Source organism: Paroedura picta, chromosome 7, assembly GCF_049243985.1.
Source record: "Paroedura picta isolate Pp20150507F chromosome 7, Ppicta_v3.0, whole genome shotgun sequence".
NCBI classification, from domain to species: Eukaryota; Metazoa; Chordata; class Lepidosauria; order Squamata; family Gekkonidae; genus Paroedura; species Paroedura picta.
In genome coordinates, this window is record NC_135375.1 from 27122620 (window position 1) to 27145393 (window position 22774).

A 22774-nucleotide genomic window follows, 5' to 3' on the forward strand; every position below is an offset into this window, starting at 1 on the left:
ATCGCAACCATATTGGGGTTTCATTTATGTGATGTAACAGACATTTTTAGGGGTTTTTATCTATTATATTCTGTAACCTGCCACGAGCCTTCGGGGATTGGCGGGATAAAAATCTAACAAACAAATAAATAAATATTTCCCCCCCCCCATTCACTATTGAAGCTAGCATCTTTGCACATGCTGAACTGATCAGCAGTAACTTTCTAACTGCTTTTCGTGTTTCATTCTGCAGTATTTTAGATCAGATTGTATGTTAATCCTACTATGCCTGTTTGTCAAAGCCAGAGAGTGTGAGAGCCACTATGAGAGCGATTTGATCTCATTTAAGTGACATCTCCCCTCTCCCCTCCCGCCCCGTCTGCCGTTTGGAGCTTTTAATATGAGTCTATCAGCCTCCTGGATATACAATACTTGCATCTAATGAAGCGTAAAAACTTATGCTGCAATCAGTCTTCTGAGCCCTTCAATTGCCACTTGATTTCTGTTTAATTACTCCCAGATATACACAGGACAGCCTAATGGAAATTTGAAAACTTCTTGTCTTGATGAACATTTGTTATCCAAGACAGTCCTTGAGCATTTGAGAGTGTAGTCTTCCTGAGGGTGGACCCATTCCTGTTTGTCACAGGGAAGCAATTAGTCGATTGACTTTGTACCCTTGAGCAAGCCCCTGAAGTTATATGAAGGTGTAAAGTGCAAATCAACAACAGCAGCCTCATTTGCCCACAGCAAAAAAGCAGACCTAATGTTAACACCCCCTCCTCTACCACTAATGTACATGTAGGTTAAACAACTGTCTGGTTGTTCTAATCTAAGGCCTGGCTCAAGAGAACACAATGCAGTCCCTAACACAATAAAATGGATTGCACTTCTTTGGACAGCAGGTGGAAGATCACGTTATTGGAATGCCCGCAGAGTGGTAAGGCAGCTGTCTGAAAGCTTTGCCCATGAGGCTGGGAGTTCAATCCCAGCAGCCGGCTCAAGGTTGACTCAGCCTTCCATCCTTCCGAGGTTGGTAAAATGAGTACCCAGCTTGCTGCTGGGGGGTAAACGGTAATGACTGGGGAAGGCACTGGCAAACCACCTCGTATTGAGTCTGCCATGAAAACGCTAGAGGGCGTCACCCCAAGGGTCAGACATGACTCGGTGCTTGCACAGGGGATACCTTTACCTTTACCTTTACTATGTTTTCCCCCAAAAATCATACTACATACTACAGAACAAAGAAAAGTAGATTCTTTCTTCCTTTTATGTTTATTTCCCATTTATGGTTTTTTTAATGCAAAGAAATAATGGAAGCTGGATTTCATTATCTGTAGTCTATCTCTAGCCTATGTCACTCTGTCTTTTTACTACCACCCGGCATGTACGAGCCAGGCCTAAGACGTGGGTCTGTAGTGGCTAACATTTAGTCAGGGCTTCTGGCAGAGCTTCCTAACTAAAAGGGCAGCCACCCTGCAGGAGAATAAAGAGCTCAAGAAAACACCTGTGGCATTTGCACGGCACCAGGAATGGCCAAGAATGCAAGGGGTGACGCTCACGGAATTGCAAGGAAAACTGGAAAGGAGAAAAGGAGAGGAAACTTTTGCATCTGTCGAAGTAGCTCCTTGTTCTAAAGAAGAGCCAACTGATTTCCCCGGACTTTCACCCCAGTCTCGTATGTGCAAGTTGCTGCAATAGAACTGTGTTGTGCTCAATGGTTGCTATGGCAACGTCCTGTGCCAGGCACGTGGGGGACACACAGCTTACTTTGCCATCTTCCCGTTTCAGCTTACTCAGTGATTTCCAGCAAAGAAACTCTGTGTGTGTGTGTGTGGAGGGGGAGGACTGTGAGAAAGGCCTTTCTCTAATCCTGGATGTAAAGGGGTTGTCACTGGGGGGGGGGGGGGAGATCGATTCCACTCCAGCCCATCTGTGCTTAGCTCTATTCTTGCTTATGTTCTAGGACTGAACCATCACACTGGGAAAAGATGGCACCAAGCAAACCACGAACTTTCTTTCCTCGAGAAGGGCATGCTAGTTTTCACATACGGAGATTGAACTAAATGCATCCCTGCTGTCTTGGTTCAATCCCATTTTTCTGTGGCTGGCTACAACTTTAACTGGCATCGCCCCAAGACAGCTGGCAATGGCAGCTGTTTATGGATCTGTTCCAAACTCTGCCTTGTCAAGCCAGCACTGTTTCTGTCCCCCTCTCCTTGCGTCCACAACTTTATTGGTTTCATCCCGTCCATGGGCCAGGGAGACTGCAGTCAAGACTGTGTCCAGCCCAAACTTAACAGCTAGCTCACTGGTGCTACCGTATGTTGCTGTGCATGCATGGTGGAGAAGCGTGGAAATATGTACAGTGGCGTTTATACGAGCATATGTTATGCTGTGCGCTTGTACAGCATGGCTCAGACATGGAAAAAAGTGCTTGTTGAATCTGAGTTGTTTGGGCAGCAGATCTGAACACAGGGTTGAATAATCATCCCACTGGGGGGAGGGGTTGTCAAATTCTGTTGTTGGGACCCCCACCTAACCAGGGACTGGTTCCTTTGCTTTGCTATTTCCGTGGTGTTGACATTCAAATTGCAAACTCCTCAGGGAGGAAGGAGTTAAAAAAAACCAATATGGCTACACAGTATTGTTTAGGTAGGACTGAATTAAAGAGCAAGAAACCACAAAAATGTGCAAATTGTATTTTAAAAGTGTGTAAGTGTTAGAATTCCCTCCTAATGCAGTTCACACCCCCACTAAAACTTCCCAGACACCTTTCACATCTTTTTTTCTTTCCCAGTTGGATCCTATCCACACTTACCTGACAACAAAGCACAGCGAAGTAAACGTGTAGGGTATTAGCATTGGCAATTCTGTTTATAGGTTGCGGACTACCACGGCGGTGCCTCCAGACTCTTGCTCCACCCTTCCTATCTACACTCCATCTACCCTGGAGTGCGAATCCACTCACAGAAACAAAAATAAAACACATGGAGCGGCTGGAATGTTCATAATCATTCCATATCACCTCATCGCTGGGCCAGCAGCTACGGAAGTCTCAGTTCCAGACAGAGCTCGCCCGTCCAGCAGCGACGAAGATTTCCGCCTACAACTCAACAGTTCTCCCCACTCCAGTCAAAGGCAACCGATTTTGCAGTAAAATCTGGGAAAGTCCTGTTTTTTTAACAAAAAAATTTATTGCACCAAAGTACTCCCACGCACCCCTCCCCAATAGCGTGCGCCTTCAGAGTTTATCCTATGCGCGCACTCTGCAAGGAAGACGGAGACGCCTGGCCGGCAACAGTTCTCAGGACCGCTTCTCCGCGCCAGAGCGAGCCCCCGCCGGCTCCCGCGGCGCCCAACCGCGCCAGCCAGCCGGGGGATTCCCTCCTCCCCGCGAGAAGCCAGCGCGCGCGCCGGGGGATTCCCCCTTTCGCGGCTCAGAACGTTCGGGATTGTTCCCAGTGACGTCACACGGGGAGGCTCGCGGGCTGGCCGGTCTTCAGTCGAGCGGCGCCGCGCAAGGGAAAGTGGGAGGGCGGGGCGATGTCTAGGAGCGCCGGGGCTGACGGGGCCCGCGAAACCTCCGCTCGGCGGGTCGCCTTGAAACCCGAGTGCGCTGCCCTCCTCCTCGCTTCAGTTTCCCTTTTCCTTTCCCTAAACCCACTCGGCGGCGTCGGCGCGCTCGCGCGCTCTCTCCCTTCAAAGCGGCGCCTCTGGCTCGTGACGGCGGCAGCGCGGGCGGGAGGGAGGGAGGGAAGGAAGGAGGGTGGAAGAGCGAGGGGCAAATCTCGCGAGGTTTGGGCGCAGAGCCTCGGCTGCTGCGGCTCGGAGCGGCGCCATTTTGGGACTGACTGGAGCGAGGAGTTGTGCGCGCGGCGGGGGAGAAGCGGCGGCAAAAAGGAGCTTTCAAATTCGGGACCCCGCTTAAGCGGCGAGCGTGGCTGGGACTTTGGCGGGCAGGTTAGAGCCGCGCCGCTGCCTCCACCGTCGGGCGGGCCGGAGGGGGAAACAATGTTTATGGAGAGGGAGGGGGTGGGCGCCGGAGGGGAGCGGAGAGAGAGGGAGAAAGAGGACGTCTCGGGGGGGGGGAAGGGATGGGGAGGGGAAGCAGCCGGGCGATGAATGTCCCCGACGGGAAAGCGCCTTCGGGCCCTGAGAGCGGCTCCCTTGTTTTCCTCTCCCCGACCCCCGCTTCCTCGTCAAGTCCCGAGCATGTGGCCTCTCCGTCCCCTCCCCCCTGTTTAGCATCAGACCCTGGTCGTGTGTGACCCCAGCTCGCTCCCTCCCTCCTTCCCTCTTCCTGCAAGCAGGGCCTGCGGAGGCAGCTCGGAGGTCTGGGGAGGGAGAAACTAAACGACGCCCCCTCCCGCCGCCGACGCCTTATTTATAGAGGCGCAAGGAATTGGGAACTCGTCTCCGACTTTATACCTGCTTATGATGATTATGAAATGTATATATATAAGAGGGAGACTGGAGCACTGGCAGGAAACTCGGGCGCCTGCTCGGGGGTACACAAAACACGGCCGCTTTTTTCTCCCCCCCCCTTCCTTCCTTCCTTCCTTTCTCCCATTTCCTAAATTTTTTAGGGTCCGAACTCGTACAGTTTCCGGACCAGGCTGCCTGTGGGATCTTTGCCTGGCTGTGCTGAAGTAATTCTCACTAAGGTGCTTGCTAAACAGTACACTCCCTGATCCTTTCTCCAACACTTTTTATTTCCGTCTTCCTGTTATGCATCCCAGTGTGAACAAAAACAATTCTTTGCGGTTTTTTAATTTCCTTCGTTTTTTTCTGCTTTTCTCACTCATGAGTCGAACTCCCCTTTCCTCCTGTCTTTAGCACTTTCCCCCCTCCTCGGTGATCTTGTTTACTTTGTTGAATGGCTTAAAACTTTCAGTGTGCTCTTTATCTTGTTCGGGCAGTCACACGTTGGTATTGGTGATTCTTGGAGAGTAGATAAAAACAACAGGATGTGCTCTGAGCTGTAACAACCAAACCTGAGTGAAGTGTGTGAATCTCTCTTCCCTCCCTCCCTGCTCCCAACTCCTAGGTTATTTGGATTCTGAACAGAAGCCCGGATCTTTTGCAACCTATTGCCTCAGCATATGAGACGTTAAGCGGATGTTGACCTATACTTGGCTTCAATTAAAATGAAAAAATATTGACTAAAATGAAACTGGGATAACTTGGGGAGTCTCTTTTCTACTTCATACATTAGTGAAGTCAGCAGAAACCGGCTGAAAGCCTGAACTCACTTTCTCAAAAATTCAAGACACCCTTTTGGACTAATTTTTGTCTCTATGGAATGGATAGTTGGAGAATCGTAAATTCTGCATGCTACTTTCAAGACTTATTTTTATTTTCTAGTTTGCGAATTTCATGCAAAACAACAATTAACTTGTTTTGCCCACTAGATTCATAGGATTATATTAAATGCAGCCGCTAATTATTGTACTCTGGCTTTAGTGGTTTATGGCAGATACTTTGACTTTTGTTTTTTAGGTAGTCTAGAATTGGTAGCATTTTGCCTTGAAGCCTGCTTCCTAAATGAAGAGACTAGGAGAGTTTTTCCCCACTAGCCTTTTTTTAATTTTAGACACCTTTGTATTTTTTAAATGTTGAGAAGAAGTGGGGATGGCCCTGTGCAGATGCCTGCAATAACACTTACAGATGTGCTTCACTACAGATATGGAATTTGACTTTTCAGTTATGCTTCTTGTGTCATAAGTGGTATATTTATTTCTTCTCAAACTGACGCTCATGATAGTGAGATGTACATGGAATAAGAAAGAGAAGAAACTTCAAAAGAATAGACAAGCTGTTAAAATCAGACTTATCTGACCTGGATATAACTTGTGGAGTCCTTAAATGTGAAGAATGGGCAGCTGATTTACAAGGATCAGCTATAGCTACGGATGTAGTATCTTTAAGGAACTCGGGATATTATTACAAGGGAGCAAACTGGAAAACGCAAATCACGGAGAGTTAATGCCAATCTCTGCAGTTCTCTTGGATTTTGTAAGTATTGTATAAAACTCACTTTGATTTAGGTATTAGTGTGGGGCAAATGACAAATGTGGAGTTTGAATGTTTGTAGTTTCTTTTTCAGTTCTGTTAGTTGGACCCAACCCTTCAATTCTGACAACAAAAAAGTACTGATATTTCCCCAGCATACAGAGTTCTGCCTATGGAATGTTAATGTGCTTCCTTCTCACCGCTTGAAATGCTCCCTGAAATTTTGTTTTCTGATGGGGGACCACCCAGAAGCATGATTTCTGGGTGCTTTTTAAACTGCCGAGAAAGCTCTGGAGGTGGGAAGCTCACATCCTGCAAGCAGAAGTCCTTCTGCAAGTAGAAACATTTGTTGGTCTCCAGCTCAAGGCAAATAGCTAAAACACTTAGAAATCTGACTGATTCACCATTTTCCTTGTTATCTTACACTTGGCAGCATATTTAACCAGTGGGCTACTAATTTTTTGTCTGCTTGGGACTTAGTACCTAATAAGTATGCTTAGGGTTCTAGGATTAGGAATGCACAGAAGTAAAAGTGCAACTTTGATTTAAGCTTTCTGGATGGCAATTTTGTTTTGTCGAGCAGCTAGTCATAATTTTAGGGCTGGAGTGAGTAGTATAGGAAGATTTTTATGGACATGGTATATCTGGACTTAACAGTTATGAAAAATATGTTTAGTTTCCCAAAAGGTGGCTGTAAATCCTGTTTGGGACTTCAGCTGGATTCACTGGTTGGAAGAGTTCAGCATCTTGTTCCCTGAAAAGTAGTGCAAATCTCGGCTACTTTGCTTCATTTGCCTCTTAAATGTTTTTTTAAGCCCTTTATGTGATGTTTTGCTGGTCCATTTATGCACCAATGCTGTACGACAGATCAGCAGTTGGGGAAATCTTAATGAGAAAGGCAGATTATAAATGAAGTAAATAAATTGGCCTTCTCCCCTGTACCTCACCCCTACCTTTCTCTGTAATTGATAAAAATGCAGAGTTGGGAGACTTTCATTAGGACTTTCTGTGTACTCTTTAATATATTAAGTTGCAGTATCTTAACTTTCTCTGCAGGTTTATTTTCAACAGAATCCAGTGCTGCTTGAAATATGTAAGATGGACAAAACAACCTAGTGCATAAAGTGAGTGAAAATTCTTGTACTGTCTTATTTATTCTTATTTATAAAAAATCTAGTTAATTTCTAATACTGCTTTAGCTATTTAACTCCCAACAGCTTTGATATTGGCAGTGTTTTTAAAAGAGTTCTGTTTACCCTTAAGATATTAGAGTGTCTTCAAGAAGTTAGGGTTTGTTTATGTGTGTGTGCCTTTTGTGAATGGAGTTACACCTCCTCATTGTGTGTTGAAAGGGTTGAGTACAAGCACCCCCAACCCTCTTAAATTAAAAAGGGAGACTAGCAGAGGTTACATTTTAGAATTCTGGGTTGTGACCAAAATAGTGGGTTAGCAACAGTTCAGAGTACTCCCAAGTAGCTCTTCCTTCCCTGTTGTGCAGTCTTAATACAGAGATAGTCTCAAGACTTGTTGAAACAATTTTAGTAAAGACCGAAATGATAGATTGTGAATTACATACTAAACACAATGTTTTAAATGTTAATTGCTATGTAAAGCTGAGCATCTCATTGAGTAGAGCCAGGATCAGAAAGTCTTTCTGGGTTAGGTACACAATGTCCTTCAAACGCCCTGAGTTCTTTTTGAAATTTGAAAAGTTTGAGAACTTTGGAGGGTCCTTGAGAAGGAATATCATTGTGAACTGCTGTTTGCCACTCTGGGATAGTAGGTGAATTCCCTCCAGGCTAGGCGGAATTCTGGAGATTTTTGGTGTGTGTGGGATCACTGGAGCATGAAATTGGGGTCACTGTGGGTAGGCAGGTAGTTGTGAGTTCCTGCATTGTGCAGGGGTTAGAGATGTAGTTTTAAAAAGTTGGTGGTATTTTCAAATTCAGCTTTGCATATGAAAGTGAAACTTTTTCTATTAAGACTGTGACACATGTAGGCTTTGTACTTATTCCTGCTGGACTTTCTGCAGGTGAAAAACTATTCTTCCCTGCCTACTGCCTACAGCAGGGGTAGTCAAACTGCGCCCCTCCAGATGTCCATGGACTACAATTCTCATGAGCCCCTGCCAGCATTCGCTGTTTGTAGTCCATGGACATCTGGAGGGCCACAGTTTGACTACCCCTGGCCTACAATGCCCATAGCATGTTCTGTGGGTTTTTAAATATTAGTCATGGATTGAGAATGTATATCAGGCTTTCTAAACCAAGGTTTTGTGAAACCCTGGGGTTTCTTGACAGCCCTGGGAGGGTTTCCTGAATGGGTGGAAGTTATTTAATTTTAATATATTTTTAAACTTGTTAAACATCGGGTGATATGATCATATATGGTCATGTCCACCCATTTCCCCTCCCCCCATAATGGCCAATGATGAGCCTGGAGGGGGTGGGAAAGGGAGAGGCCCCAGGTGGGACTGTGCACAGCTATGTTTCCCAACCATATTCTGCATGTTTGCACCACTTCTTGGGTTTCTCGATGATTAAAAAAAGATGAGAACGGCTGTTGTATATAGTGATGTCATCTGTCGAGCCACATGTATAGGCCCTGACTTTTTCTTCTGCTGTAAATGTTTCAGAATTGTTTGACTCCATAAATATGGATCTGTGTACGCAATAGTGACCACAAATCTGATATTTTGCTTATATAGAGACTGGGTTGATGGCAGTCTGGATTCATAGATGCAAAAAACTATATCAATCTGTACAGAGGGTCTTGAAAATGAGGTTTTGTGATTATTCATTAGCAAGCATAGTTAACATAGTAGCTTGGTGTTGTAGCCTTGTTTTGTGGTTGAGATACTTCAGAGTTAGTTATTGGCATCTCTCACATGAAAGATTTGTCAACGGCAACTGTAAAACTCGGGACTAGTCAGGGCCTGAAACTTAGAAGTATGAGTCTGTTTCTAAACTGTAACTTATTGGTTTCTAACCGTCATTAACATGTCTTCTGTGGGTGAAAATGCATAAATCTTGCAGGAAAAGCCAACGACTCGTACATCACCATAACAAACTTGCAGCTCCCAGATAGGGTTAGTTATGGGTAGCAGTGCAGTGGCCCTGCCTGCCTACCACCTACTCACTCTCTTCCTTGACTCTTTCTAAATTTCTTTTTCCTTGAGCCTCTCCTCTTACAATGTAAGAACCTAGGAAGCAATTATTTCACAAGCTGACCTTTCACAATTTTAATGTTAGATACTGTTGCTGCTTCCCTGACAGATCTGAGCTGAAAAGTTCTGACTTAAGTTACTTTGTAGCCCCAAAAAATCTTTTAACACTAATTTTCGTTTTCTGTCTACAATGCGGGATACTGAGCTATGTGATCAGCTGTTTGTAAGGATTGAGAACGTGTGTGAAATGCTTCAAATATTGCAAGTTCCACATATATCCCATTTGTATCTTGCTCTTCCAAGGAACTGGGACCAATGTTACATGGGTTTCTTAATTCCTCATAAGAACATAGTGAAGCAAAGTTAGTCTCTGAGTGACTAGCTCAGCACTGCCTTTATTGCTTAGTGGTGATTTGAACTTGGCTCTACTAATTTTGAACACAGTTTGAGTCCAGTGGCACCTTTAACACCAAAGTTTTATTCAAGATATATCTATATAAGCTTTCATGTACAAGCATGCTTATTCAGATTTAAAAATGCTGGTGGACTCAAAGTTTGTTCTGCTGCTTCAGACTAACATGGCTACCCACCTGAGTCTTAACTACTATTTCTGAGTTCAGCACTTATGCTTGCTACAAATAGTTATCTTCTTCATAGAAGCTATGGTAATGTAGGATCCACAGACAGTATTTGAGGAACCTCAGTGTCAACTTGTTTGTTTTAGTCTTCGAGAAATAAAAATGAAACTGCACAGGGTGGAGCAAGCAATAGTGGAGGACATACAGTACTATCTGATCTGTAGTTAAAATATCACTTTTTTAAATCTAAGAAACCCTTACATTTTAGAACACAGAATTTTACAATACTACTTTGATGTCATCTGAGCCAATTGTAGTTTTTGTGTACACAGTTCTCTGCAAGAAGGAACTATTTGCATGACATTAAAGATTACTTGCTTCACGTTACATAAGAACTACCTAATAAAGCTTTGAATAGAATTCCAGATCTTCAGGTTTAACCTTATACCTCAGTCATGAGACCATTTCTTTTAATTACAATCTGGTTAGACCAGGTAGATGTGGTTACTTTGTATGAGGTAATTGAATTAGTCTACATGATCTTACTGAGAGCTTGGAAATATGTAATTAGACAGTGATTTGTGTGCTCACCTGTGCCCTCCACCCCCCATTTCCACATTCATTTGACTGAGCACTGCTGTCTTTCACTCAGGGCATTTGGTTGCTATCTTCCTGTCAAAAGGGTTACCAACTATTGATGTTTATGGGTGGAGGAAGGAAACAGCCACATGTGGAGGAGGAGGAGGAATTGCTTCTTATATGCTGCTTTTCTCTACTAGGAGTCTCAAAGCAGCTTACAATCACCTTCCCTTTCCACCTATCAACACTGCTGGTACTCTGCCTGCATTGTTTTTGAAGACTGTGTGCAAAATGAGGTGAAGAGCAGTGGTTAGGTCAAAGTGCCTACTTCCTCATGCTGTTGCACCTTATTTTGGGGCTGTCTGGCCTGCTTTCCAGAGGAAGAAGAAGAGTTGGGTTTTATGCCCATGTTTTTACTGCCCGAAGGTGTCTCAAAGTGGTTTACAAATGTCTTCCCTTCCTCTCCCCACAGCACACACCCTGTGAGTTAGGTGGGATTGAGAGAGCCCTGACAGAACTACTTGGTCAGAACAGCACTATCAGGATTGTGATGAGCCCAAGGTCACCCAGCTGGCTGCATGGGGGATCAAACGTGGCTTGCTAGATCAGAAGCTGCCACTCTTTAACCACTACATCACACTGGGTGTCTAGAGATTATGCACTGGGGCGTGGAAGAGCCAGCTTGGTGTAGTGGTAAGGAGTGTAGACTTCTAATCTGCTGAGCCGGGTTTGATTCCCCACTCCCCCACAGCACTGAAAAAGCTGTTCTGACCAAGCAGTAATATTGGGGCTCTTTCAGCATCATCTACCTCACAGGGTATCTGTTGCGGGGAGAGGAAAGGGAAGGTAATTGTAATCCGCTTTGAGACTTCTGGTAGAGAAAAGTGGCATATAAAAACCAACTCTTCTAAAACCTGGTTGCTCTGCAGCAAGGAGACAGCCTTAGTGCACATGCAACTATTGGTTTGGTTCCAGATTAACTGCAATTGGAGTGTAGAGTTCATGGCAAGACTCTTTACTGGATGTCTATGCTCTAGTCTCCTGCCCTATTTTTTTTGCTAGCTAAAGATCTGTGGTGGGAAAAGGGAATTGATTTATATGAATTGCCCTACCTACCTATCCTTGGATTACTTCACCCCACAGAAGATAAGAAACCTTCAGGCAAGGTCCAATGTTTCATTCTTTGGTGGGTCCTCTGATTCACAGCAGCAATACTGAGCTGCAGTTTGGTGTAGTGGTTAGGAGCGCGGACTTCTAATCTGGCATGCCAGGTTCGATTCTGCGCTCCCCCACATGCAACCAGCTGGGTGACCTTGGACTCGCCACAGCACTGATAAAACTGTTCTGACCGAGCAGTGATATCAGGGCTCTCTCAGCCTTACCCACCCCACAGGGTGTCTTTTGTGGGGAGAGGAATTGGAAGGTGACTGTAAGCTGCTTTGAGCCTCCTTCGGGTAGGGGAAAGCGGCATATAAGAACCAACTCTTTTTCAGTGAGGGGAAAGCAAGCAAAGAAATTGCATTTCATACACAAAGGCAGGGTTTAAGCCAATATTTTAATTCAGTCTTCTTCAGTTCTTTTTTACTTACTGAAAACTGTAGTGGCATCAAGATTTGCTTATGCTAATGTGTGCTGAATAATCAATGTATATGTTCTTTGTTCTTTGGTATTTAAAAAGAGTGCCTGTTGTCCTGTCAAACTTAAATTTGGTAGGGGTAATGCTTTGTGTGAGGAGCAAGGTATTTGTAAGTTTTGGGTTTTTTTTCCTTGTGCCTAAAAGCTTTGGGCAGTGTTCATGGAAGGCAGTTCCTTATTAATAATATATATCCCGTTCCTGTCCTTATTGCAGCACATATACCATATGGCAGGGGTAGTCAACCTGTGGTCTTCCGCCTTTCTTTTTCACCGGTGGAGAAGCAGGTTGGATCTAATCAGCAACTGGCTCATGATCAAACAAACTCAGCAGCCTACCTGTGGCTCTCAGGAAGTCATCCAATGTAGAATGGTAGAGGCGTAGTCCTGCTTAGTTTCCGCAGCAAAAATTGTAGCTAGTGCCTTTGGACTGTTATTTGGGAACAGGAAGTGTTGCTTATCCCTTATGCTATGTTACATTTTGGGACTCTGATATTGCTCACAGAAGATAGGTTTGTTTTCTTGTCATGGTGTGTGCCGAATTTTTTTTGAAAGAATATGAAGGAACAGAGCAGAGGTAGTCAAACTGCAACCCTCCAGATGTCCATGGACTACAATTCCCATGAGCTCCTGCCAGCTGGAACAGAGGCTTAATGGGCACTAAAGAGTAGTGGAACTTAGAGATCAGAAGTTTTTGCTCCATCCTTAAATAAGATTGTAGTAAACCTGCTGTTTGTATGAAATAACAAAGTGTAGACCTGCATTTCTGCAATCCATACTTTATGCACTGTTTCTTGGATTCCCATCCTGTTGATTGCATGGTCCTTGAGTCCCAGTGAAAAAGGCTCACAATAAATAACATGAATAAACAAAAATTAATTCTGGTCTGCTAAGTAACACAGACTGCTGTGTCAACAATTTATGTGTCTGTAGTGAAGAATTAGTTCTGAAGTTGAAGCAAGTTGGGCAAAGAAGTATTTGAGGATGCGCAAATGAAGCAATAAATTATGCAAGAAATATTTCTTTGAAAATCTGTTATATATCGAAGCGGTAGTCTGGCATTCCCTTTACTGCTTCAAAATTCTCGTTTCTTTTTGTCACCTGGCATTGTTACCTTTAGATGTGATTCAGGAGAGCTCAAGTAATTTCTCTCAAACAGCAAGAGCAATTTGTAGCAGCATACAGATAGGAGATATCAGTATTTATTAGATACAATTTTTTTAGCTTGGAACCATAGCCGGTATCTATAAAAATACAGGTCGTTTTACCAACATCCTGAAAATCTCAACATCTTGAAATTTCAGTATGCACTGGCATTTTTGTCTTCTTGAAGGGTCTATAAATATGGTTGCCATTCCCTCCCTCTCCCCCCACCCCCATTTGCACTTAATAGTGCTTTTCGAAGCCACTTATGCCTTCAAACTACCGTGCTAAGCCTGATGAAACCTTGCTCCGTACCAGAGAACTTGGAAGAAGCAGAGTTGGGAGCAGGTGCAAATAATTGCTACCTTTAAAAGCTAGCTAAAATTTATCAGTCAGCTCTTTTACCTGTGCTATAAAATATGAATGTTTGTATATTGTAGCAAAACTAATTATTTTGGATGAATAGCTGGTAGTTCATGCATTTCAATGAAACTTCCTCTTTGGGAATCAGTTTGAAGTCAAGAAAATTGAAGCCTTTTGGAACAAAGACTTAATTAGTGCTGTGTCCTAATGTAATCATCCACTTGGAAATGAACTGAAATAGATATTTAGAACTTAATATGTGGTTGTTTAAAGACAGCCAGTGAGGGGGAGCTCACCACCTCCTTAGGCAGCCTATTCCACTGCTGAACTACTCTGATTGTGAATTCCCCCCCCCCTGATATCTAGCCTATATCGTTGTACTTATTTATTTATTTATTTAGATTTATATACCGCCCTCCCCGAAGGCTCAGTAGTTTTAAAACTTGTACTTTTAAACTCATTACTGCGCGTCCTTTTCTCTGCAGCCAGCGGAAACAGCATCCTGCCCTCCTCTAAGTTATAACCTTTCAAATACCTCTCAACTTCCTTTTCTCCAGGCTGAACATTTCCAAGTCCCTCAACCTCTCTTCATAGGGCTTGGTCCCTCGGCCCCAGATCATCCTTGTTGCTCTCCTTTGTACCCTTTCAATTTTATCCACGTCCTTCTTGAAGTGAGGCCTCCAGAACTGCACACAGTACTCCAGGTGTGGTCTGACCAGTGCCGTATTTCCCAGCATTTCCTCGCTTTGCATTTTGTGGAGCTTCTTATAAGTTTGGCTCATGGATTGAGTGACAGCAAAGTTGCAGAAAGCCTTCAAATTTCTAGTGTCATTAGAGTTTTTAAAAGGAAAACACTGTTTTCAGTTATAAAATATTAGATGTGTAAAATAATATTTTTTATTATTATAAAAGCTGGGGTTTTCCCAGTTTGTACCCAAAGCAGTACATTTTCTTGAACTAGTTTTAACTAAGGGTTCTACAGTTTTATCAGGGAAATAAATGTCCTGCTGGTGTACCCTAGTCTGTAGAATATGCGACTGTTTTAACATAGTTCAAAACTTCCGTAGAGCCAGTTTGGTGTAGTGGTTAGGAGTACGGACTTCTAATCTGGCATGCCAGGTTCGATTCTGCACTCCCTCACATGCAGCCAGCTGGGTGACCTTGGGCTCGCCACGGCGCTGATAAAACTGCTCTGACCAAGCAGTGATATCAGGGCTCTCTCAGCCTCACCCACCTCACAGGGTGTCTGTTGTGGGGAGAGGAAAGGGAAGGCGACTGTAAGCCGCTTTGAGCCTCCTTCGGGTAGGGAAAAGCGGCATAAAAGAACCAACTCTTCTTCTTCTAATCTAGAGAAGAGATACTTAATAGTCCCCCCAACATGCATTTAAATGATTTGCTCTTTTATTTACTGAACCACTAAAAATCAGCATTTTTTTAATTAGGTGTTTTGGAATTATTGTTCTTGCTCTGAGGGAAGAGGTCATCTTTTCATGGGTGATTCCTATCTGTCAATCAAGGAGGCAGGACCAAATCTTGAACTTCTGTCTCATGCAGTTTGTTTCCTACCTTATCAGGAAACAGATGCTCTTAATAGGAACTCTTGAGAACTGGGCCACTATAAGCTACAATCTATGATCTTTTCCTTTTTGGTTTTTGCTTTTACTTCCTTTTATCTGACTGCATCACTAGTTTGAAGGAACCTTCAATCCCCTGCAGAATGTAGGACATTCACAACTACCTACCCACCCACCCACAGTGACCCACATCTTCTCCCTCTTTCTCTCCTCCTCTGTCCTTTTCCATCTTGTGTCTCCTCATTCATTTGAGCAACCATGAGGCTGAGGCAAGGGAAGTACAGGGAGACTTCACTGATACCTTTTATGGTTTTTTCACCATGGATGATGTTCCTATCCAAACTTTCGGGGCAGGGACTCTTCCCCTGAGCAGCCGAGCTGGTTGAGCCCTGCAAAAGTGTGTACAGACAATGAGAACCAGAAGAATTTCATAGCCACACAGTGCAACCAAGAATGGGATGGTACCATTTTGTTGGAAATAGGCTTTTGGTGTGAAACCTCCTCTTGCCAGTGCAGATGGCGAGTATCCAGCCCAGCCACCAAATTAATATCAGAGTCATGGGAAAGCTAGAGAAAACAGGAGACTAATAGTGGAGCATGGTATGGATGGGTGTTAAACTGCCTTCCCTGCAATACCTCTAGTTCCTCAAACGATGAGTTAACAGGAGGGGAGGAGCCACTATAATCTGCAGAGCCCCAAATTAATTCTTTTATACCTTGCCTTTCTCCCCAATGGGTACCCACAGCAGCTTACATCAATCTCCTCGACTCTGTTTTATCCTCACAACAACTGTGTGATGTAGGTTAAGCTGGGAGTATGACTGGCCCATTGTCATCCAGTTAGCTTCCTTAGCATGATGGGGATTTGAACCCGAGTCTCCCATAAAGTAGTCCCAGCACATTTTTATTCTTTCTTTAAAAACAAAAACAAAACCCAGAAAAAAAGAATAAGGGGAAACCCCCTCAAAATCCAGCAATGAAATAAAAGAAAAAAGGTGTGTGTGTGTGTGTGTGTTGGGGACAAAAGTATAACTGTGATGGCAAATTTACATCTATATTTCTGTAAAAGGTTTCTAAATATCTTAAAATAAGTCCATACACAATTGCCTTCAGTGTGCCGCACATTCAAATGTTGATAAAGTTCTAAGGACCTCAGTCCATTGATTTACTGGAGACAATGTTGTAATATCCCCAATGTTGTAATATGAGTCTTTTATCTGTAATAAGGACATGGAGGGTCTATTTTCAAGAGATGGGCAGAGAGTTTAAAAGTACACAAGCATCCTCAAAAATCAATGAACATTCTGATAGAAAATGTATGAGTAATAACTTTCCAGAAAAACCAAATGATTGGGCACAACCAAAGCATATGTTTAAAGCAGGGGTAGTCAAACTGCGGCCCTCCAGATGTCCATGGACTACAAGTCCTACGAGCCCCTGCCAGCATTCGCTGGCAGGGGCTCATGGAAATTGTAGTCCACGGACATCTGGAGGACCGCAGTTTGACTATGCCTGGTTTAAAGGATCTATCTTGTGAGTTACAATGCCGGCAGTTAGACACTTGACTCAGTCCTTTGCTAAAGTGTTGCTGTTGTGTCCAGCATATCTAAACATATTCGTTTTTGCTGAATGTCACAACTTAAAATCCGTAGAGACAGCAGGTATAAATTAGCTCCTTACTGGATTCATCTTTGAGCCTCTGCATATCATATTTATGAATTGACATCAAATATTTATTGGCAAATATTGTAGGTTTTGTTTTCTGCATCAATTCAATTAGAACTTTCCAGAGCAAAGGGAACTCTAAAGACATTTAATGCCATAGGGGCATATTCAAATGCCAGCAGATGTTGGAATTGTAAATACTGTCTTGCATTAGAAGTTGAGAAGTCATATCTAGACTTGGTTGAGAAAAAAATAAATCTCATCACCCTAGTCTATCAATTGGTCCAATGTAAAAATCCCCACATCATCTGATTTCTCAAACCCTCTGGTGGTTTGTGGATTTCCAGCATGAAGTACACATGGCCCTATCTGCACTTGAAAATATCTTATATACTTATTTGGGTTCTAACCACAGTTTCTATATTCACTTAGGTTTGAGGTATCTTACATATAGGATTACTGGAGTCTAGGCACTGATCATGCCTAGAGAGGTTTCTGTGCCTTGCATCAGTGTTCCCCAACCTTTTCATCACCGGGGACCGGTCAATGCTTGAAAATTTTACTGAGGCCCGGGGGGGGTAGTCTTTTGCCAAGGGACGTCGCCGCCTGAGCCCCTGACTTCCCACTGCCCGCTGGGGGGGTGCTGCCAGCAGCAGCAGCTATGCAGTGCCACGCCGAGGGGGAGCCCCAGCCATGGCGGCTGCTGGAAAGCACCAAAGGTGAGCTGGCGGCAGAGTGGCAGGGCAGCCCCCGAGGCAGCAGCCAGGGAGGAGGACGAGGAGGAGCTGTGGCCCGCTACCAAATGATCCACAGACCGGGGGTTGGGGACCACTGCCTTGCATCCCATTGTGTAATGGCTTCAGAAATATATAAAATGTAAATCAACTAGGATAGCTTGCTAAATCAAATATAAATCTGGTTTACATCTGGATTGCTTACAATTCCTGTTTATCATATGTTTACTAGACAACTTCAAATTTCAAAAATCATCATTTTTAATATAGCTGTTTTCCATTGCAGTTTAAATTGAATAGTCCTACTGAGGCATATTGTAACATCTTCAGCAGTGTATCTGAACGTGTGGCTGGAATATGCTCTGAATGTAGCAGATCGTCACATGTCTAGTAGGCAAATAGAATCTGTTACCATGGAGCCAATCTTTAATCTTTAAACCACTCCTGCGGAGCGGTAAAAATAAAACTGTAAGGGCTAGGTGGGAGGAGAAAGGGGCGGGCTGAGTCCATGATAAAATCTCGGAGGGGCCAATGGGGAGCCGGGAAGGCTTCAACATGGCCAGAAGAGCCGCGCTGATGCTGGGACCTCGAGGGTGTGTGTGGAAAAGGCCTCAGCGGAAGACCAGGCCAGATGCGTTGAGGACGCGTCGGCCCTGCTCCTTTCGCCATGCCGAGGCCGGGGGGGGAGGGCGGGAGGGGTGGAAAGCCTTTGCTGCGGCAAGCACAGCAGGCCTGGCGCGTTGAAGATGCGCCAGGCCTGCTCCTGTTGCCGCACCGACCACGGGGGGAGGGGGGTTGAGGACGGGGGGCTGCTGCTCTGGCTAGGACCGCCAGCAGCCCTGCGAGCCCCCCCCCCCCGTGCCTTTCCTAGCGCCCATTGTGTTTTAAAATACAATGGGCTTTACTACCAGTATAGGCATAATGTACTTGTTTCTTTTATTCTGCTAGGCATTTCATGACTAGTTTAAACCCAAAGTGCACAAACTTGATCTTCCTTGTAAGCATCTGTTTATCTTCTGTAGAGTGAATGACTTCCCTACCTTAAGAAACCGGGGATGTTAAAAGCAGAACAGTAAAATTAATAATAATAATAATAATAATAATAATAATAATAATAATGACAATAATGACAATAATGACAATAATTAGGATAAAATGGGGCAATATTTAAAAATTGCACCCATTTAAACCACATCTAACTCAAATGTTTACATTGTCCTCTCTTTTACATATGCTTGGATTGGCAGAAACTGTGCAATAGTAAAATCAAAATGCTCAAAAGGGGGTGGATAACCTGATGCATAAAAACATCCAACATTCAAGTTCTTAGAGAATTTGGAGACCCCCCTATGGATGTGTTCTAACACTGCAGGCAAATTCTGCTGATGAGTCTTTTGACTATGCTAAGTATTTTTTCCCAGCTGAGTTACATATCTGGCTCCTGAAATCCTTTGTACCGATTTTCAATAAGCCAAGCCCATTTTCATATAAGCGCATCACTGTAGGAGGTGAATTTGACAAACTTCTTGACTGATCTCTTGATCAGAAATCTTTCATGAGAACTGCTGATTATCTCAATGGTGTTTGGTGACTTTTATCTTGTTCATGGTACGTGAAGCTTCCATTGGAAGAGATCAGTGTTCTAAAGCGAACGTTGTGGTCTGTAGTGGGAGGAGGACGCTAGCAAGAAACAAACAAATAAATAACCAAATCCAACCATAGGAAGTTAAAAAGCGAGATTTTCCCCCAGGGCTCCAATGGGTTTTCCACTGAATACTTCAGTTACCCTTTCAGACTGGAAAGAGCTGCTGCATTCATCTTTACTTGCTAACCTAACTGAAGACACTTGCAGCTCAAGTGATGGCATCAGTGGTATCTACCTGCATGTTTCTGTGCCTGAAAAAGGATTCATGACACATCTTCTAAGTCCCTACTCTAGAGCAGTGGTCCCCAACCTTTTTATTACCGGGGACCGTTCAACACTTGACAATTTTACTGAGGCCCGGGGGAGGGGTAGTCTTTTGCCGAGGGACGTTGCCTCCTGAGCCCCTGCTCCACTTGGTTTCCTGCCAGCGCCCTTGACTTCTTGCCACCCGCTGGGGGGCGCTGCCAGCAGCAGCTGCGCAGTGCCACATCGAGGGGGAGCCCCAGCCATGGTGGCCGCTGGCCAGCACCAAAGGTGAGCTGGTAGCAGAGTGGCAGGGCAGCCCCCGAGGCAGCAGCTGGGGAGGAGGATGAGGAGGAGCTGCGGCCCGGTACTGACTGATCTTCGGACCTGTACCGCTCCCCGGACTGGGGGTTGGGGACCACTGCCACTTTGTTGCTCTCTGGTGGCTTGCTGTGGCTGGGGCTCCATCTCGGCGTGGCACTGCGCAGCTGCTGCTGGCAGCACTCCCCAGTGGGTGGCGGGAAGTCAGGGGCGCCGGTGGGAAAGCAAGTGGAGCAGGGGCTCAGGTGGTGGTGGCGACATCCCTCGGCAAAACACTACCGCCCCGGGCCTCAGTAAAATTGTCAAGCATTGACCGGTCCCTGGTGATAAAAAGGTTGGGGACCACTGCTCTAAAGGATATGTGCTTTGCTGATCAGCTAGACAATCCTTGAAGAGAGATAGGGTAAGAAGAAGCTGATGTTCATCTCAGGCAGAAGAGAGGCTCTATGATCTGAAGACCTCCTAAGATCCCAAAGCAGCATTAAAAGGTCTTTGTAGAACACACAGAGCAGTTGGGCTGAAGCTTTCAGTCCTTTCAGCACGTTGAAGCTTGGTGAACAGTGTCTGCAGAGCAGCTGGCTTCAGGCTGCTAGTGGGGGATGGGCAACTAGAATGATACCATCAGATCTGGGAGTAGTCAGCCTCAGACCAAGTGGGTGAAAAGCATTATTGTGTCAGGATATCCTGCTCCATAAAACAGATTGATACAGTATGCAGTTTCCAAATTCCCAAACAAAAAGAAGCCATCTCTTATCTGCTAGAGGTAGAAGCAATTGTTCAATTCATTCAATTGTTTTGCAATTCCCCCCGCAAAAAGCCTCAGTGATTGGAAGTCTTTTTCAAATCATTTTGTGACTTACGAAAAACTCAAAATGGAAAACTTTAAAACTGTTGCGGAACCTCTTCAAATGAGGGACTTTATCACATCTATAGATCCCCCCCAAGATTTATTTGCATGTTTCCATTCTACCAGCTTCTAGGTTGCTGCCTCAAGTTTTCATTTGAGGATCACTAGCAGCGCCATGATATTTGGGTTAACTGATTGTCTTGAGCTGAATGTCTTGGTAATCACTAATCCTTGCGTCAAGGCCATCCGTACAACTGCCTAATTATGTCACCTTCCAGAGATTTGATCCCGCCAGATCTCAAGAGTCTTGATGTGTGGTTTGAAAAAATATGGCTTCATCATAAATTATCAGATGAGTTCGTTGGCCTCTTTGGAATCAGTTCTTACCTCCGTGCAATCATAAAACATGTAAAGGACAAAGTATTCCTCGGGGAAAGAAATCATACAGGCAGCCAACATGGGTATCCTGTTCCGTCAGCTTGATGTTTTAAACTCTGCTTAAGTGTCTGATGACCGTTTCAGTCAACGGTGTTCCCCAAGATAGCTCACTTTCACTTGCTCCAGTTGACCTTTATACCATATCAGAAATCTGTTTTACTGAAACAGCATCTTTAGGTGGCCCAGGAGGCATGGTTCTCAAGGCTTTGCCAACAAGGCCCATGAACTTTCCATATCAGTAGAAATGTTGTCATGGGGACCAATTTCTCGGGATGGCTATGGTCGACTGCTCGGCGATTTGAGTGGGAAGCATTGACTAAAGCAGGGTTTTCGAAAAAGTCAAACAGACCTTGCTATTGTAGGAAGTCAACCTCCAGAATCTGAGACATTGTTTGGAAAGCATGTATTCAATAGTATAGAAAAAAATGATTTCAGTATGGGAGTTTCTCACCCTCTTCACATCACAGCATTCTTGAAAGAAAGTCTCAAGGTTTAAGGCTCAGTGTGCTTCTCAAGCAGATTACGGCTTTGGCCTAAGTGCTACCTCAAATTAATGACTCCCAGTATCCAGGCATCACCTTGTGAAGTAGTTCCTTGGGGGGTGCAACACAATTCTGCATCCATCAGTAGTTCTCTGCTTTCTTTGATGGTGACTGCATTTGGTGCTGCAACCACACCCTCTGAACCACAAGTGTATTTTGTGTAAGGCAGGGGAAGTCAAACTGCGGCCCTCCAGATGTCCATGGACTACAATTCCCAAGAGCCCCCTGCCAGCGAATGCTGGCAGGGGGCTCTTGGGAATTGTAGTCCATGGACATCTGGAGGGCCGCAGTTTGTCTACCCATGGTGTAAGGTATGTTTAGTGGCAGTGGCATCAGCCAGGACAGTATTGGGGGGCACTGTCTTTTTCTAGAGGACCACATGCTTTCCACAAAGATAGTCATGCTCTATCTAGAGCCTCTTGTGGCACAGAGTGGTAAGGCAGCCACCTGAAAGCTTTGCCCATGAGGCTGGGAGTTCAATCCCAGCAGCCGGCTCAAGGTTGACTCAGCCTTCCATCCTTCCGAGGTCGGTAAAATGAGCACCCAGCTTGCTGGGGGGTAAACGGTAATGACTGGGGAAGGCACTGGCAAACCACCCCGTATTGAGTCTGCCATGAAAACGCTAGACGGTGTCACCCCAAGGGTCAGACATGACTCGGTGCTTGTACAGGGGATACCTTTACCTTTACCTTATCTAGACAAGGCTCTTATGACAAAAGTAAATTCTGTGTTTCCACTGCTCTCAAATCAATCAACCTATGTTATTTATTTATTTGTTCGAATTATTTCCTGCCACTCCCTGAGGGCTCGTGGCGGGTTACAATACATTAAAACCCCGATAAAACCCATAACAATAAAACAACCTCTACATAAAACCAGCAAGTCAAAAAGACCCGGCGGAAAATCTCATCCCAATTTAATTGACCCCTAATACCATCTCAAGGTTATGCCCACAGGAGGAGGAACGGCATTTGTTAAACCTGCCAACAGGTTCTTGTGTTTACCTAAGATGTACAAGAACTTTCAGAAGTCCCAACAGCCAGTGATTTTGTTTTTGTTTGTTTTGTAAAAGAGGTTCCAGTACTAAAGTTGTACTGATTCCCCCAGTTTTTCCACCTTTTCCAGATCAGGATTCACTCTTTCACTCTGGTTCAGTGGGGTGGGCTGGCACCCAAGGATTAAGACTGGTATACCCCCTCCCCCCCAAAAAAGAGGCCAGTATTCAACACACAGATGCCATGACACAAGAAGACTTGATATCAGCCATCCCCCTATTAGAAGGGAAGACTAAGACTACTCTCAGTGAATGG

The 22774-nt window shown here is 44.6% G+C and overlaps 1 protein-coding gene across 1 annotated transcript in view; it reads left to right on the plus strand.

The window, feature by feature from the left end:
• The first annotated feature begins 3770 nt into the window (after nucleotides 1–3770).
• GPBP1 (GC-rich promoter binding protein 1) overlaps nucleotides 3771–22774 on the plus strand; it is a 35578-nt gene continuing 16574 nt past the window's right edge. The window contains exons 1-3 of the mRNA XM_077347164.1: nucleotides 3771–3942; nucleotides 5030–5997; nucleotides 7051–7118. The gene's annotated coding sequence lies outside the window, so the exon portion shown is untranslated. The remainder of the gene's footprint in view (nucleotides 3943–5029; nucleotides 5998–7050; nucleotides 7119–22774) is intronic.